We start from the raw sequence: 13,781 nt of genomic DNA on the forward strand, positions 1-13,781 counted from the left end.
GATGACTGAGGTAGTTTAGATTCTGTTCTTCCTGCTGAGTCTCTGAAATCTGGAGTGTGGTGTATCTTACGGCACATTTCAACTGGACATGAAATTTTCACTGGAAACACCTGATCTGTATTCAGAGTTCATAAAATTTACAGTTAGAAAAGTAGACTCACAGACTCAGATTGCAGCAAATATATTTAAAAGTTTTCCAATAGATGAATAGAGTGTCATTTTTAAAATATGTTATTGAAAATGAAATACAGTAAGTTCTTCTGCACTCCCCACATTGCAGGGTCGCAGTGGCCACGTACCCACTTGCTGCTGTGTTAGACAGCGCGGGTTTTGTGCAGTGAGGCTGAGCTGGGGAGTGATGGGGACGTGGAAGAAGCTTGAAGGGAGTGAGGTCAGAGAGGAGGCGGGTCTGACTGCAGGGCTTTGCAGGCCATGGTGAGGAGTTTGACTTCCACCTGGGTTAAATGGGAGCAGATGGAGGGCTTTGAGTGGAGAAGTAACAGACTCTGACTTACATGTAATAGGGTGGCTCTGGCTGCAGTGATGGGAACAGATGAGGGGGTGGGGGCAAAGGTACCCAGGTAAGAAGCTGCGGTCACAGTCCAGATGAGGGGTGGTGGTGCTTCAGAACCAGGCAGTAGCAGTGAGATGGTGAGAAGTGGTTAACTCCTGGGCATTTTTGGAAGGAAGGCTTTCCTGATGAACTGGATGCAGGGGTGTGATAGAGACGGAGGTGGTGGAGAAAGGGAAGGTCAAGGATGAGGCCAAGATTTTGGCCCAAGACTCAACAGACATGAATTTGAGCCAACTCCAGGAGATAGTGGAGGACAGAGCAGACTTTCATGCTGCAGTCCATGGGGTCGCAAAGAGTCGGACATGACTTTTAGCAACTGAACAGCAATATATAAGGATGGAATTTCCATTAATCAGAATGGAGAAGACTGTGAGAGAAGCAGTTTGGGGGAGAAGATGGGAGGTGGGGATTGGACTTGTTAGATTTGAGATGTATCAGTTTCAATATACTGTGGATAGCATGGGCCCTGAGGTTGTGGGAGGTCGGAGGCCTGGGACGTGAAAGTCTGCTGCTGCACCATGACGATGACTCCCCTCCCATTCCCAGGGGCAGTTCGTGGCACAGCTGCATTTTAAAAACATTCAAATAAATTCTCCATGCCTCCAGCACCATCAATGCTTACTTCCTGAAGGTCACTGGAAGTTGCTAGGGTCTTCTGAGTCAGAGTCATATTTCAAGGTCACATCTCCCTGCTCCTGGCTGATCCCAGAACAGTGTGATGAATAAAAAAGAGTCATACACGGTCAAGAGCTCTCCCAGCATGCTGGGAAGGCCAATTTTATGGGAAGTTACTAAAACAATACAAGACTCTGAAGCCACGCATTCCTAATTTCCCAGCACTTTAACTCTGCAGGAATGTGGGAGAAGGGATTAACCAGGGGTGGAGAGGGGTGACACTCCAGGTCTCTCAGCCAGGGAGGAGGAGGAGGGGCCTGGCCTCTGGGGACCCCCAGCCTCACATTCACCAGCCGTGCCGCTGAGTGCCAAGGGCTCTTAGGGACTGTGCCAGTTCAGTCACACCTGTTGCTTTTCCAGCTGGGAGGAGAGTTGGGAAAGGGGGCGAGAGTGACTTGCAAGGGCTTCTCCCAATCCTTCTGGTGTCCAGCCCTGCACCTGGGCCTGGAGAGTGAGGGTCCTGGGACCTGTGGACAGAGGCCACTCCATTCTGGCAGCCCAGGCCTGCGGGGCCTGGGTCTTTTGACTTGGGTCCAAATCCAGAGACTGACCATTATTCGGTGAAACTTCAGTGATTTGATCTTTGAGTCCGTTAGTGCATCTGTTGAATGGGGATGATGATGCCTGCCTGGGCAGTTTTGTCAAGTGATGTTAATGAATGACTTTAGTGCTGAGATGTGACACTTAGTAAATATTGACACTTAGTAAATGTTTATTCTCCTCTTCCTTCCAGGGATGTAAGAATTGCCTGTGGAGGGGCCAGCTCTGCGCTTGGAATGGAGGGAGGTGGTGCAGAGGGTAGTGGTGTTGGAGTGAGGATGCCCAGTTAGCACTGAGAGTGAGTGAGAGAGAAGGAAGTGCCTGTCTGAATGGGAGAGAGTGAGGACAAGGAGCGGGGCGCCTCCTCCCTCCATGAGGTTGGGACCTCACTCTGTGTCTTTGGCTCGAAGCTGCTGAGTGGGGTGGCTTTGCTCCCCAGAGGAATATTTGGCCGCATCTGCAGACGTTTTTGGTCATCATGTCGAGGGGAAGGCTGTTACAGACGTCTCATGGGTAGAGGCCAGGGATGCTGGTAAACATCCTACAACACCCAGGGCAGTCCCCGCAACAAAGAATTACCCGGCCCCAGTGTCAGGAGCAACGGGGCGGGGAACCCCTGCTGCAGATGATTCATTCGCACAGGCTTCTTGTGAGGAGGCATGAGCAAATGGATGAGACTGCTTTATCAGCTGGAGCCTGCCACTCCAGCCCCTCCCTCCCCACACCCTTTTCTCAGGGGCAGCCCTGTGTCATGCAGGGCTCTGGACCAGGACTCGGAAGACCTGAGTTCAAGGCCCGACTCGGTGGCGTGTGTCCTTCTGTTTGTCTCCATGTCCTTCGCCCTTGCAAGCCTCACGTGTAATTGGGCTGGGGAAGGGGGGGGGGGGTATCTCCACAGCGGGGGGCTGTGGGGTGGACCCCGTGGGAGCCTGTATGGGGAAGGCGCTCCATCAGCTGGGCTGTGCTGGCAAACGAGGGCACCAGGATTGGAACCTTTCCACATTTGCCTTTCCGTGGGCGGGCCTTGAGGAGAGGGGAGTCCAGGAGTGCCTCTCTGCCCCTAAAGGGCCATGTGGCTGTTCCCGCAAGGCCCGCTCCATCTTGCTTCTTGATTTGTGTGTTCCCGAACAGGTGGAGGAATTGGGAAGATGGAATCTGCAGGGAGATGCAGGGTTATTGTCTCTGTGCCGTGTGAGTGGGAGACAGAGCTGCTTGAGTGGCAGATTCCCTGGCAGGGGAGAGTCAGCTGAGTGTGCCAGCCTGGGCATGGCTAGAATCCCTTTGGGGTGAGTGGGCCAGGATCCCCTGGTCGCCCCCTTGGAAGACTGTTCTGAGCTCAAGACGGACTGCAGGGGAAGACAGGCCCTGCTGACGGGGAGGGTCCACATTGATGAGTGGAATCTCTGAGGGTGTTCTGGCAGACTTTCCCCGAGGCCCGTTCTGTGCCAAGCATAGGCCCCAGAAATGCTGGGGGACAAAGAGATGGACAGAATGTGCTTGGGGCGGGTGGCTGGGTGGCCAGGCCGCCACGACTCTGAGGAGCGGCAGAGTGTGACAAGTGCTCTGATAAGCTGGGGCTTTACATTGAGGGCCAGGGGCCCCTCACATCTGGGCGTGTCTTACAGGAAGTGGGGGCGCACGCTTCATACATAGGGAGGGCTTCATGAGGCAAAAGGGAAAGAGTGTTCCGAGCTGATGGCACAGTATGGGCAGAGGCCCAAAGTGGGAGCGTGCCCGGTGTTCTTAGGGAGGGACAAAGGAGGTCGGTTTTCCTGGAAGTGCTGGGAAGAGAACACTGGAGAGGGGCGTGGAAGCTGCCCATGGGGCTCACACACCAGGCCGAGCACCAGGCCAAAGAGGCTGCACTTCTCTCTGAAGGCACGGGGAGCCATGGAAGGGGTCTGAGCAGAGAGGGGGCATGATCAAGCCCCAGCAGAGGATGGGTTGTTTCTAAAAGGAGGAAGCTTGAAACTGGGAGGCTGGTTAGAAGGTTATTGCAGTACTTCTACAGAAGAGGAGGTGAGGGCTTGAACCAGGCTGAAGGCAAAGATGGGGAGGAGGCAGGGCTTTTTGGAGGCCGAGTGTGTTCACGTAGTATCCTTAGTGTCAGTCGCTCAGTCGTGTCCAACTCTCTGGAACCCCACAGACTGTAGCCCGCCAGGCTCCTCTGTCCATGGGATTCTCCAGGCAAGAATACTGGAGTGGGTTGCCATTTCTTCTCCAGGGGATCTTCCCAACCCAGGGATTGAACCCAGGTTGCCCTCCTTGCAGGCAGATTCTTACCATCTGAGCCACCAGGGCAGCTTCGCATTTCTCCACCCTGGATGTTGTGTGTGAGGTCACGGTGAGCACTGGGCCCTGTTCCCCTTACCGCTCTGCTCAAAACCAGCGCCTTCTTGGAGGATGGGAAGCCGTGAGCCTTGAAGCAGAGTGCCAGTCCCAGGGGGCGGGGTGGCACAGTGCCCACACCAGCCACCCTGGCCGGGGGGCTTTCCTTCTGGAGCCCATGGGGCTCAGCCCTGGCCTCCTGCCAAGCCCAAGGGAGATGGAACACACCCTCTTCCTGCTCGTTTTCAAAGACAGGGGAGGAATCACGGCAGCGGGCCGCGGCCAGCTCTGCTTGGGCTCACATCACAGTGCGGGTGCTGACAGGCTGCGCTCGTGGGCAAGCTGCCCGGTCTCCCTGAACTTCAGCCTGTGCAAGTGTGAAATGGGGGTCACGGTGCTCAGCCCCCGGGGTGTTGTGAGAGAGGATTAATAAGGACGCAGGTGTAAAGTTCTTAGCTCAGTACATGGCCACGATTTCAATTTACAAGACACGGTGACAGACTGTGACGGGGCGGGGAGAGCAGGGCCCTGTGGCCTGTGATGGAGATGGAGTCCTGGGAAGTGGTTGACACGGTGAGTTCTGTCTTGAGGGTGTCGCCTCTGGAGGGTTGGTCCGGGGGGCATCCCAGGAGGGTATCCTGCAGGAATTGGGTGATGCTGGGGGTCTTCCAACTGTGGGGTTCACAGGAACTACCCTTATTAGTTGGCTTGGAATCAGCTTTTCAGAACCCCAGAGTCATGTAGGTGGTCCCAGTAGGAGGCTCAGGAGCTGGGTCAGCCTGGCCTTGGTCCTCAGCGCCTCCCTCCCAGAGACTGGCTCCACCTCTGCCCAGGGTCCCGCTGGGTCTTGGCCCAGTGCAGGCTCCAGAGAGGAGGAGCCCTGCGTTTGGGATCAGTGATCTGATACCTGCCCTGGCTCTTCCCTGTCAGGGTGACCTGGGCAATGTGGGCTCTCAGGGTGGGGGTGTCAGTGTCCTCATCCATGATGTGGGGGTGATTGTGGGAGGATCCGTGAACTGAGGTCTGGGGAAACCTCCCGCGGTGCCTGGCTCGTTGGAGCTCTCAGCAAACATTTGGTGAACGAATGAAGGCAAGCCTGTGCAGGAGGCAGGAAGGGATGTTGAGGGGTGGCCCTGAGGAGAGGCCAGGGAGTAGGGTGGATAGCGAGGGGGTGGGCTCGATCCCAGCTCAACTCCTGGCTTTGCCACTAGCTTCTGGGATGTCTTTCTCATTACTGCCATGTGTGGGTGGTAGGGACAGGAGGTTGGGCTTGGGGGCCACCCTCTGCCCACCTCACCACGTGGCGATGGATCTATAGGGATAAATTGCACCAAGGAAGCATGTAGATCACCCAGGAGTGTGCATTCCTCCTTCAGGAAGCATGGTAGGCATTTAGGCCAAAGTTGCCCCCAAAGCGTGCTCCCCAAATGCCTTTATTTCCCCAGCTGGGGCAGTGCAGAGAGCAGGCGGCCTTCTGAAGGTGAGTGTTCTTGCTGCCCCAGCTGCAGGTCATGGATTCCTCTTCTGAAATGTGAGCCAGCTCTGTAGACAGTGGCTGCAGCCACCTTAGGGCAGTGGCGGACCACGGCCTGGGAGGGACTGCAGGAGAGCCATCTGCTCCTGTGCCCACGATGAGGGGGTATGCTGTGTGGAGAATGTAAAAAAATAAGAATAAATAAAACCAACTAGAAGTCATTTTATTACCACCGCGCGTGTGCTCTTAATAAGGTTGGTGATCAGCTCCTCCCCTTCTAGGGCCAGAGGCTGTTCCCCCCTTCCCCCTGCCACCCCCCTGGTACGCCCTGCCTAGTGGTCCTCCAGAAAAGAGCCTCAGAGCTGTCAGTGACAGGAGAGGAGCTCACGGAGCCCTGGTGGGGAAGCAGAGGTGATCTGGGGAGTATGGCATTTATGGTGGCAGTGGCAGCGTGGATTTGGGGCCCAGGAGACCTCGCCAGGAAGTGAGAGGAGAAGCGGGTGGGGAGATGTGGGCAGTGGAGGTGCCCGCTGCGAGCTCAGGCTGGGGAGGCATTGTCCAGGCCCTTTGGTTGTGGGCACGGAGAGGGTGTGTTCCATCTCCCTTGGGCCCAGCAGGAGGCCAGTGCTGAGTCCCGTGGGTTCCAGAAGGAAAGGCTCCCAGCCAGGGCGGCTGGTGCTAGCTGGTGTGGGTGCTGTGCCATCCCACTCTGTGGGACTGGCGAGCTGCTGCCCGTCCTCCAAGGAGGGACTGGTCCTTTAACTGGGGAGGGGAGGAGTCGGAGCTGCCCTGGGGGCTGGGGGAGCTGGAGGGGTTTGGAGAAGGCAGGAGACACACTGGGATTCACAGTTCTCCACCTGGCAGAACAAGGATGTGCATGAGAGTCAAAAATGAGCGCTTTTAGGGTTTAATGACCATGATTGAACAGGTTTCCTTGCAGGGTTGAGGGAGGGGCCCATGGGGAAGGATTGTGGGAGCATCTCTCCAGACTGCGGAGGCTCAGTGGACGTTCAAGGGGGGAAAGCTTGTCCCTGGGGCTGGCTGAGGCACAGGGTGTATGTGATTGAGGTCTGGCAGGGCTTGGCCGCCTTTCTCCCTGAACCCCTTCTGAGAGATCGGCAAGGCCCTGCTCTGTTTTGGAACCAGATACCTCCGGCCCCTGCTGCATCTGAAGCAGATGTGTGTTCCTCCAGATGGGCCTCTGTGGTCCTGAGTTGGTGGGGCCCCTGCAGTGAGGAGAGCAGAGACCTTTGGGACTTGGGGGCATGAGCGTCCCTCTTTTGGATCTGCTTCCCAAAGCAGGTGCATCTGGTTCCAACTGGAGCCTGTTTGGAAGCCGTGAGTGGACTGACGTGTGGCTCTCTGGGGCTTGTGGGGCTGAGCAACCAAGCTAAGCCTAGCCCACAGGCATTTCCCAGAAACGCATGGCACCATCACAGTGCTGCCTGGGTGTTGAGGAGTGGGCAGGAGGTAGTGTAGGGACAGCAAACAGGTGTAATCTGGGTGTTGACTCTGAACGGTTGGTCCCGGATGCCAGAAGGGCTGTGTTGAGGAGGATCCTGAGGTGCAGTCTGAGCTTGGTGGGAAGGGTCCTGTGATTGATTCGTGATGTCTTAACCGGGCAAGGAAGGATGGCAAGGTGGCAAATGGTAAGGTATTTGCCCTCCCTGGTACGGTGGAAAGACAGCCTATGTTTGCTTTTAGGTGAGTGAATTTTACTTCTCTGGGTCCTTCATCTCTGAAATGGGACTGAAATGTGGCATTTCCAATCTGACACATGTATTGTGGGGACTGAGTGAGAGAGGGGAGTGAAGGTACTGCGTGAAATGTAAGACAGCGACGCAGGTGCAGAGTGGGGGTTTTGTTGTTATTGAGTCACCCAGGGCTCCCAAATGACCTAATAACAACAGAGTCTGCAGTCACTGGACCAGAGCACGTCATGGTCTGGGCAAGAGCCGTGGCTGATGGGACAGGTGATCCGTACAGCACCCGGCACCCATGCCTTTCATCCCCTCTGGGTCAAAGTGTCAACAACGTGTTTGCTCATGTGTCCATTTGGGGGTCACTCATTTCTCTCACTGACGCTCTCCCCAACTTAAGATTTAGAGACTGTTTTCATGTTTAGTAAGAAAAGGACAGAAAAATATCTCTCCCCTTGACTCTCACACTCCATTAAAGATGGCAAAATTGCTTTATAAAGTCTGAAAGCCTGACAAGAGCACATACTAATAACGCAGGAATTATGCAAATCTGTGTAGTCACTTGATTTGCATAATGGAGGGGCTGGAGGAGGGCTGGGGAGGCGAGAGGGTGGGGTGAAGGCACCAGTGAGATCTGTGTGTAGCGGGGGACACCGTTCTCTCCTCCTTCCCCAGAGGGTGACTGTTCCTCAGCCTTCCCCCGCTGGCCCTGCGTCTGTCGCTCTCCCGCCTGGCTGCACAGCCGTCCCTCGCCTTCACAGGGGTGTCACCGAGGCAGGGGCACACCACCCTGTGGTCCCCTCTCATGTGGAACTGGCTTCATTAAATCTCACAGCAGCCCCTCCGTGTATAGACAGCTTTCCCCGGGAAGTCCCCCGGGTCATTATTTCTCCAAACTGTTCTGTCTCTCAGAGGTCATGGACTTCGTTAAGTGCCGTCTGGATTTGTAACCGCTGCCAAGTGCCTTTTTTTCCGGCTCTCTGGGAAGTGAGGGTGAGGAGGCGTCTGGAGAGGAGAGCTCACCTGGCCTCCTTGGTTTCTGATCATTGCTTGGAAGGGTTTCGTCCCCTGGCTGTCAAGCGGGCTCCATCTTCTGCTTTTCCCTCCGCCCGCCCCGAGCCCTTGCTAATCTTTGACTTCAGCTTTGATGAGGGCTGAGGTTGGGGCTGGGGGAACTTAAGGCCTGGCTCCTGTGGGTGCTGCCTTGGGAAGCCTGGGCAGCTGGGGCTGCCCAGACTGAAGGGGTGTAGGCACCAGCTGCGGAGGTGGAAAGGTGGGAGGGGCTGGGCTGTTGGCTTTTCCAGAAAGCACAGACACTTCCTGTTCTGGGTAAGGGGGATGTTCTGCATGGTGGCTGCAGGGACCAGCCCTGGTTGGGGAAGGAGCAGGTGTATCTAGCTTTTGAAAAGGCTGAGCAGCCTGTGAAGGTGCCCAAAAAGGCTGGCGTTCAGCTCAGTTCAGCATACTTATTAGGTGTCTAGCTCTGTAGGCCAGGACTTGTGTTAAGTACTAGAACCATGGAGATAAAACAAGTACTTGCAGTTCTTACTGAGCGGATGAAGAAGCAGATCAACCCCATGTTTTCGGGTCTGAGGACTTCCCAGGTCTCCCCTCACCTACTGGCTCCCCGGGGCTCCCACCCTTTCCTGGCTGCGCGTGCCCTGCTCAGCACCCGCCGTCCTGTGTGATGCACACACACAAGTACACCCTTGCCGTTTTTCCCTCTCACCTGGCCATCCTCTTGGGATGCTCTTAGGCCAGGGCTTTGTTCTGGAGAGAGTCTAAGTGGAATTGTCAGCTGAAGAAGAAGCAGAACGTGCTAATCACATTACTCCCTGAGAGGTCCCTCACACACACTCAGCCCGCTCTCTCCAGCCCCGCCTGCCCCTGGTATCTTTGCTCCTGCCGGGGGCTGGGGGATACTCTTGAGCAGGAGAGCAGGACATGGTAGGTAGATCTGAAAGACTTGCTGCAGGAAGTCTGGACTCCGTGTTGGATCACAGGGGTGTGAGCTGGAATCCTGACTCCGTCACCTATAAGCTATATGATAAATTTTTTTGAGTGTCAATTTACCTCATTAAGAAAATGGGGGTTTCTGAACCATTTGTTTGGTTCAGAAAGGGAATTGATATTTTTGAGTGTCAATTTCCCTTGTTAAGAAATTAGGGGTTTCTGAACCAACAACATTCTGTTAAGCAATTATTCTTCAATTAAAACATTAATTTAAAATTAAAAAAAAAGAAAATGGAGGTAATAGTAACTTCATGGTTCCTAAACTTTGCTGCATTTTGGAGTCACCTGGGGATCTTTGTTGTTGTTTAGTGACTATGTCATATCTAACTCTTGCGACCCCATGGATTGTAGCCCGCCAGGCTCCTCTGTCCATGGGATTTCCCAGGCAAGAATACTATTTCCTTCTTTAGAGGGTCTTCCTGACCCAGGGATCAAACCTGTGTCTCTGGCATCTCAGGTGGATTTTTGCCACTGAGCCACCAGGGAAACCCTTGGGGATCTTTAAATAATGCTATATGCTTTGCCGCTCAGTCGTGTCTGACTCTTAGTGACTCCATGGACTGTAGCTCACCATATCTGATTTCCAGCTTTTGACCTTCTGATTTTGTTGGTTTGGGGTGTCACCAACTACTGCTTTTGAAAATCGGTAGTTTCAAAAACTCCCCAGTTGATACTGGGCTGCAAAGTTGGAAACCACTCCTCGTAGAGAGGAGGACTAAAAGAGGTGATGAAAACACGTGGGAAAGACTTGATAAATGGAGGTGATTATTTTTTAATTCCATCTCCTGCCTCTTACTCCATTTACTGTGGGATCTAAGGGAGAAGGAGGGTTCTCATTTCTACTCCATACTGAGTCTGCCCTGAGCGCTGGCCCTGCATGGCTAGCAGTGGCCCTTCGTTACTAGAAAAGCCCCTCCCTTCCCCCTGTCACTGTCTCTGCAGCCCTGGGGCAGACCCCTGTCTCCCCGACAGTCTCCAGGCAGTTCGTGATCAGACTAGGATGCCTGAGAGGGGATCCAGAAGGAGCTGGGGGTTGATAGTACCTGACCCGGCCTCCATGAATCTCCCTGGTGACTTACAGGATGGAAAGGCTGGTCCCCACACAGGCCTCTGGGAGACAGAGGCCCAGGAAGCTGGCATGTGGGACACTTAAGTCTGGATGTGGTGGTCTGCTGTGGGTGGGGGTGGGCTCAGGGGAGGGTGTCGGTGGGGACAGGGTCGGGGAGGGGCCTCTTCCTTGATCCCCTGACTCTGCTCCTGGGCACATTTGGAGGCTCAGCAGACCTGAAGTGGAGGCTGTGAAGGAAGACACATTTCCCTGGATTCCTCAGCTATTCTAACAGGAAGTTGTGCATCACCGGGGCTGACAGGAAGGAAATGGCTCTGCTATTTGGAGAGAAATAGAGAATTCTGACTCGGGCTGAGGAAAAAGGTGTTTGCTTGTAGAAGCCGTTTTTGCTCCAGTATAGGAACTCTTTTCTCCCCTCAGGCGATGGCTCCCTGTTTATTTTCCTCTAAATGACAAAGATTGAGTTTAGCTAATGAGAAGCTGAGACAGGGAAGTGAGAAGGGGTCCTGTGAAATTTCAGGAGGTGGCGAGCCTTCGCAGGACGTGCGCCCTTCTGCTTTTAATCAGCGTTTCTTACCTGGCTTCCTGCTTCGGAGCTGCAAGGCGATGGAGCGTTTTGTGATCACACACACACCACTCTCTCCTCCATCCACAAACCGAACCTTGGCACACGGCTTTGATTTCTATTTCTTTTTACCACCCACAAAAAACACAGTGAGTCTTTTAATAGCACACGGCCTTTTGGATCGCTAACCAATCGGTCGCCAAATCTGTCCAAAGTGCGCTCAGAATAGACGCTTTTAATAAAAGAGATTCTCTTTAAGCCAGGGTAAACCTGTGAAATTTGTACATTTCTTTGAGAGCATCTCTACAAATTTTACAATATTGAAATTGCCACCCTGCGACCTTTTGGAAAGTACTAGATAAATTACAAGAGACAAATAAACCAGAAGGAGAAGGACAATTTCCAGCACCTTGCCTACCAGGTTCCCAGGTGGAGTCTTAGAAATCCCTGGCTCCCTGGGCACCCTTCCCTCTGGCTTGTGGTGGCCTCTGCCTGCCCGCTTCTCTCCCTGCCCACCTGGATGTCCTTGGAGACATTTGCAGCTATTAAGGCAGCTCTGGTATGTGGCTCCCGGCACCTCTTCCCATCTGTGTATGCCTTTGCGCTCCACCATTCAAAATGCTTCCACTGGTGACCAGAGCCCCCCAAGATGCTCTTTGGGGAGACTAGGGGCTGCTTTGAAAGGATCGGATGTTCTCCTGGCTGGGTGTGCCCCAGCCACGTGGGAGGTGAGAAACGGGCTCCTGTTCAAGCCTGGCCACTCTCCCTGTGGAGCAGTCTCTGCGTCCGGCTCAGCCCTGGGGTCACCTGAGTGTGGACTGTCCGCTCTGTGGATTTCCCTGCCCCTGGCCCCAGGTCAGGTCCCCCCTGTCATCTCTCCACATCGGGCACCTTCCTTCCCTGCCAGTTGGTGGTGCTCAGGAGGTGTAAACCAGGTGTAGTATGCCGTTCATGCTCTGGGTAGGGACAATAGAACTTGGGAGGCAAATGGTTTATCAAGCTACATCACTTAGAGCCCCTGAGGGGTCTTCTGGGGACTCACTGCTCCTTTGGGCTCTGGGATCCATTCCACCTGCAGGGCAGGTACCCAGAGATTTGCAGCCAGGATGGGGGTGGCACCACACAGCTGGGTCCTGCTGCCAGGGGCTGCTAATTGCATAGTCCTTGACGGCAGTGGCCGCGTGTTGACGTGCTCAGTTCATGGATAAGTGAACTCAGCAACCGGGCAGTTGCTTTGCCATCGCTCTTCAGTGACTTTTGTTCGCATCAGCTGGAAGCATCACTTGGGGCCCCTGGATCTCAGGGGCTGTGTTCCCCACAGAGATACAATCTCACATGACTTTTGGTTGTGATGAGACCCCACCACCCTCCCACATGGGGAGAAAGGGAGATCAGAGAGAAAGCTGGGGGTTAATGAGTATTCTGAGTGCTGCTGGCCCTTCTGGAAGTTAAGTAGCTTCACAAGGAACATAAACAAGGCGCTGTCAATGCTGCCCAGGGGTTCACTCACGCCTTAATTTGATAGTTAATTCTGCAAACATTAATGGAGCTTTTCTCACATACTGGGCACTATGCTAGGTGCTGGGGGTCGGGGAGAAACTGGAGGATGAAAAAGACTTGGTTCCCACTCACAGCGCTCACAGCCTGGTAAGCAGATACTTAGTGCACTTTGATTGTCTCCCAGAGAGGCCTGGTGTCCAGCAGAGAACACAGAGGAGGCGGCGGCTCAGGAGAGTGGGGCAGTGGGAGTAGTGAGCGCGCCCTTGGGTCTGGGTTGACGAGGAATGAGACAGGCTGAGAGAGGAAGAGTCACTCCTGGTCCAGGAAGTGTGTGCAAAGGCCCAGAGATGTGAGAGTGCAGAACATTTTGGAGTGTAACTCGAGACTCAGTGTGGCTGGTGTCTCTGGTGTGATGGGATGGAGAGGTAGGCAATGATCAGATAGTCCAGGTGCCTTGCTTAAGGGGTTCATCTCTATCCTAGAGCCTGTGGGGAGCCACAGAAGGGATTTAGGCAGAGGTGTGTCCCAACTTGTGTGTTTTTAAAAAATGTCATTCTTTTAAAAAAATTTTATTATTGAAGTATAGTTGATGTATAATGTTATGTAAGTTACAGGTGTGCAATAGAGTGATTCACAATTTTTAAAGGTTATGCCTCAGTTATAGTTATTATAAAATATTGCCTATATCCTCCACTTTGTACAATGTATCTTTGTAGCTTATTTTATACATAGCAGCTTGTAACTTAATCCTCTTTCCCCATACTGCCCTTCCCTTTTCCCTCTCTCCACTGGTTACCACTAGTTTGTTCTCTATATTTGTGAATCTGCTTCTTTTATGCTGTATTCACTAGTTGTACTTTTTTAGATTCCACATGTGATATTATACAGTACTTGTTTTTTTCTGTCTGACTTATTTCACTGAGCATAATATCCTCCAAGTCCATCCATATTGCTGCAGATGGTGAAGTCTCACTTTTTTATGGCTGAGTAGTTGGAGAAAGCAATGGCACCCCACTCCAGTACTCTTGCCTGGAGAACCCCATAGACGGAGGAGCCTGGTGGGCTGCAGTCCATGGGGTCACTAGGAGTCAGACACGACTGAGTGACTTCACTTTCACTTTTCATTTTCATGCATTGCAGAAGGAAATGGCAACCCACTCCAGTGTTCTTGCCTGGAGAATCCCAGGGACAAGGGAGCCTGGTGGGCTGCTGTCTATAGGGTCACACAGAGTCGGACACGACTGAAGCGACTTAGCAGTAGCAGCAGCAGCAGTATTCCATTATATATTCGTACCACATGTTCTTTATCCATTCATCTGATGATGGACACTTAGCCACATGTT

General features: G+C 53.5%; 1 protein-coding gene across 4 annotated transcripts in view; it reads left to right on the forward strand.

The window, feature by feature from the left end:
* KCNN3 (potassium calcium-activated channel subfamily N member 3) overlaps positions 1–13,781 on the forward strand; it is a 172,439-nt gene that overhangs the window by 15,092 nt on the left and 143,566 nt on the right. The gene's annotated exons all lie outside the window — the stretch shown is intronic.

This window comes from Bubalus kerabau, chromosome 6 (genome assembly GCF_029407905.1).
Source record: "Bubalus kerabau isolate K-KA32 ecotype Philippines breed swamp buffalo chromosome 6, PCC_UOA_SB_1v2, whole genome shotgun sequence".
In the NCBI taxonomy this organism is placed as follows: Eukaryota; Metazoa; Chordata; class Mammalia; order Artiodactyla; family Bovidae; genus Bubalus; species Bubalus kerabau.